Below are 4,874 nucleotides of genomic sequence, written 5' to 3'. Positions count from 1 at the left end.
ATTTTCGGAAAACGAAAAATGAATCCCAAACACACAAAACTAACCAGCAAGTGCACCAGGTCGCATCAAGTAATAAAACTCACGGGAGTGAGGTCGATCCCACAGGGATTGAAGGATTGAGCAATTTTAGTTTAGTGGTTGATTTAGTCAAGCGAATCAAGAGTTGATTTGAGTGGTTTGTATTTGACAGAAGCTAAATTGCATGAAATTTAAAGGGAGAGGGACAATTGCAGTAAATTAAAGAGCAGAGAAGGTAAATGTGCTGAATCTTAAAGAGCAAGAAATTAAATGGCAGAAACTTAGAATGCAAGAAATGTAAATTGCAGAATCTTAAAGTGCAAGAAATGTAAATGGCTTGAATTGTAAAGGGAATTGGGAAGTGGATTTGTAGAATTTAAACAAGGAAAAGTAAATTGCATTAATCAGACAAGTAGAAGGTGACTTGAATTGAACCGGATCTAAAACGGAAATGTAAATGAACTTGAAAAGCTTTAAACAGAGAATTTAAAATGCAAACTCCAGATCTCAGGACCCAAGAGACTAGATAACCGAGTCTAGATCTCAATGCCTTCCTAGATCCAAGTGTAGAATTCAATTGCAAGAAATAGAGAAAAGTAAATAGCAGAATGAATAGAAGAAGAGACAATGAACAGAAATTTAAATTCAATTATGCAGTAAAAAAAATAGAGAGATCTCAGGATGAGATTGAAACAGAATTCCTTCAATTCTCCAACCCAAGATCCAAGACAAATGTAATTGAAATTGAAAACAAGAAAACTAATAGGAAGAGAATTCAATTCTCCTACTCCGAAACTCAGAAACTCCAAACAACTTAAAACCAAAAGCTCTCCAAAAACTACTCAGCAAAAGTAAAAGGAAAAAAACTCCCCTAAAACTTAAATCCTAAGCTATTTATACACTTTCTTCAAATGGTCTTCAAGCCTTGAATTGGGCCTTTGCTCTTGATGGAATTGGGTTGATAAAAGCCTCTGTTGATTGCTCTTGGAGTTGGAGAGAAACCCATTGTGAACCGGGCCAAGAATCATAAAAGCTTGAGTAAAAGTTTGAGGCAAACGTTGGCGCAAGCTTTTCTCCTCCAGGGTGTTGGTTTTGTGATGCCAATGTTTGCCAAAAAGTTTGAGGCAAAAGTTGGCTCAAGCTTTTTTCTCCAGGGTGTTTTTAACTCTTCCAAAAGTTTGAGCTAAAGTTTGAGGCAAACTTTGGCTCAAGCTTTTTGTTCTCTCTTGTTCCTAGCCATTCCTTCTTTCTTCAACCTTCTTCAAAACTCTTTTCACCTATCATCAATCAATCAAAACAATCAAAGCTATGCCCCAAATCATGAGATTGTGTTTCTTTCATAATATATGACAATTATAGCACAAAATCTCATGAAAGTGCATTAATTCATCCATGGTTGATTGAATCAAAGGAAACATAGAAATCTACCCAATTGGCTTGCTTATGGCTTAAGAAAGTGCATAAAATCAATTGAAAACAAAAGAAAAAGACTAGTGAAAATAGACTAAGATGACTTGTCATCAATTTTATACTTGTTAACTCAGCTTGATTTAGTTCCAAATTACTGTCTTGCTTATCCTTTTGTGTTCCTATCAGTTGTCTCTGATTCAGGAGTCATCTTTGAGGTTGTTAAACTGAATTTCTTTCCAATACTCTTCATCGATTGTACATCCTTGTTTACTTATAGACTCAACAATTCTTTCAGAACTCTTGCGGAGATTATCCTTGTTGTTTGTCCTGCTATTTCAAAGTCTTTTACCTTTCTGAGTAAACTCAAGAATTGTTTTGATGTCACGTGCGATCTTTAGGTATAGTAATGCGATGCGTAGTTCTTTAAGGCCTGTTCGTGGGAGTTTTGTTTCTCATGGAAGAGTCTGCGGATGTTAGGTTTGTGACCGGTTATGGAGTTGTGAAGTGATTGATGGAGTTGGGAAGTGGAAGTTTTGAAGGGGTAAGAGATCTGTGAGGAAATGTTATATCCGTTGTTTTAATACCAACTAGTCTTGTAGCCTTTTGCCACATTAACTATAGCTCTGCTTTGTGAACGCCTATCTTGACTTGCACCTTATATTGTTTCTCCAAGCTTTTGTAAGATTTTGAAACCATATAACCTTATGTATTGAGCCTATCTTGTATCCTTCACCTTACACTATACCTTACCTTTACATTTAAATCTTATGGATATCAGGTATTTGAACTCATGTATATATATGTGTTAAGATCTCTTACTTTTCTAAAAGGTAATTAAGGCTATGTACTATATTATGTATTACTTTAATTTTCGAGGACGAAAATTTTTATAAGGTGGGTGGAATGTAAGACCCAAGACTTTTGAGAAGCCCTATTTTGAACTAATCTCAAGTCAAATATTTATTTATATTTTTAATTTCATAAATTATCTTATTGAAGGTAATTAAAGGTAGTTTTGATTAATTGGATTTGAAATAAATTAAGGTTTTTATCCAAACTCTATGCTTATGGAGTATTTCTCTATTTACAACTTAAAGTTCTAGAAATCTAAAAATAATGAGTTTGGGCTATTTAAATTAACATTTTATCTAATTTTATAATTATTGAGTTATTTTATATATTTAAATTGTAAAGTTTGTAGTTGTAAAATAATAAGAATTTTTATATGATTTGGACTAAATAATTAATATTTTAAAATATTGATACTACTGTTTTGGAAAAACAAAGGATTTAAGTATATTATTTCTAATTTTTTGATTTGGACATTTTATTGAAAATAATTTGTAAAATTGATGAGCAAATAGTATTTTCTATACACAATTAATGTTGGATTTAACTTGGGTTTCAATTATTATATTATTCCCAATTTTATTTGAAATTACCAAGTTACCCCTAACCCTAATTTTCAAAATAATAAAACCCTAACCCAGGAACCCGTTACCCGACCCGGTTCCCTTTTTCCCCACACCCAGTAGCCGTCGAAGATCCCCCTTTCCCCTAACTCATCAGCAAGCACCCAAGGTTTCCTTTTTATGAAAGAAAGAAAAGAAGAAAGAAAGGGGGAGCTGGGAAAGGGAGCACCGGTATGAGAAGAGAGAAAGGGATGCTGCCGGCGGGAGTCACTGCCGCCGCGCCGCCGTGTTGCACGGGGGAGGGTGAGAGAGCGAAGAACAGGCAAGAGAGGGAAGAGAGCTGCGCCGGGAGAAGAGAAGGAAGGGAGATCTGAGGGGAGGAGGTGCGTCGCCGGCCTGGTGCCACTGTCGCCGTCGCGTCCTGCCGTCCCTGCCACTATGAAGCCGCCGAACTAGGCTGAGGGAGAAGGAGGAAGAATGAGCATGCAGAGCTCAGCTGCGAGAAGGGGAAGCGCGGGTCTGACCCATCGCCGCCGATCCGTCCCGACCCAACACCATCGCAAGGAAGCTGCCACCGTGGGGTGTGTCGCCGTTGAGGAGCCGTCGCCGCCAGTTCCGCCACCGCATCTGTTCATTGCGCCATCACCTCTAGCTGCGCCGCCGTCCCTATGCCATCGCAGCGCAAACAAGAGAGAGATCTGAGGCTGAGTTGGGAGTCTAACCATCGTGCCCAGCCGCCGTTCGCGTCACCAGTGCTGCCTCCGTCGGAACTGTCGTCGTAGGTGCCGCTGCCGGAGAAAGGAGCTGCGTCTCCATGACTCTGACCACCGGGAGTGGTTCTGTGACTTCTGGGACCATCGCTGGAGCTTCTAGCCATTTCTGCCGTCGCTGGAAAACTCTTCCTGTAAGGGTTTTGAATTTGGTTTTCATTCGTTTAAAACTCTGGAAACTTTATCGTTTGCGTATATGGATTTCAGCCACCATTGCCAAAGTCCGGGTTGCCGCTGCCATTTGAGGTGGCTGCCGGGCTGCTGCCAAGCCGGTTCGGAGACCGCCGATGTTTCGGTTCAGTTGTTCCTTCTTCGTTCGGTAAGCGTCTCGATCTGAAAGCCCTCTAGTTATTGCTCCATTATACGTTGAGGTGTTTTAGCATTCGTTGTTATGAGAGTTAATCTCGGCTATTATATGTTGCGATTAGAGTGGTTGTGGTTGCTGAGAAAGCGGGTTGGAGCTGAGGTTTTGACTGCAGTCGATTTGAGTCAATACGAAAGGAGTCAGTTAGCGAGTTTGGGTTGTGATTTCAACGTATCGAGGTAGGGGCTTTTTATACAAACTGATTCATTTTAAAGTGGAAGTTGTTATAAATAGATATGCTGTACAAAATGTATTTCTGGTGGTTATGTGAGTCTTATGAATTGTCTGGTTTTATCTTGAATGAATATGGGTGCTTGTTTAATTGTAACAATGTCTGATTTTGATAAATTGGAGATTTCTGGATTGGTTGATTTGAATGATTTTTGATAATTTGAAGGTTGAGTTTTGTTTTATTGGAAACTGATTAAGTCTTGAACCCGTCAGAAAGGATTGATAATTGGTTTTGTTGGGACCTGAAAAGGGTGGCAAAGTCCAAGTTTTAGGGGAGATGCTGCCGAAATTTCTAGAAAATCTGAGATTTTGATTGGAATTGTTATTTTGGAAAAGAATGAATTATGCTTTGACTTAAATATTTGAGAAATAAATTATGTTTGAACTTGCCTTAGTAGGAAAATCTCTATATCTTGGATGTAATTATTAAGAAAGGAATTATGCCTTAAAAATCAATTTAAATATGAAATTTTTATGTTTTGGAAATTGATTTACGTAAACAGATTTTGGAGGGGGTTTTAATGGGTTTAAAATAAACGTGGTTTTCAATTAATCTATTTCACTTTACGACATTTAGGAAGAGCTTAATCCCAGAGGGTTCCCATTTATACGTGATCGAAAGGCAACATTCCCATGGGAATGTGTCGGGTTGGCAATTGAACCGACAAT

At 38.4% G+C, this 4,874-nt stretch overlaps 1 long non-coding RNA gene across 1 annotated transcript; it reads left to right on the top strand.

The window, feature by feature from the left end:
* On the top strand, positions 3,840 to 4,216 carry LOC110272195. The gene is made up of 2 exons (XR_002363147.1): positions 3,840 to 3,929; positions 4,039 to 4,216. It is a non-coding gene; the product is annotated as an uncharacterized LOC110272195 (long non-coding RNA).

Source organism: Arachis ipaensis, chromosome B05 (genome assembly GCF_000816755.2).
Source record: "Arachis ipaensis cultivar K30076 chromosome B05, Araip1.1, whole genome shotgun sequence".
NCBI lineage: Eukaryota > Viridiplantae > Streptophyta > Magnoliopsida > Fabales > Fabaceae > Arachis > Arachis ipaensis.
Note: the sequence above shows the minus strand (reverse complement) of the source record. Positions and strands in the feature narration are given on the sequence as shown.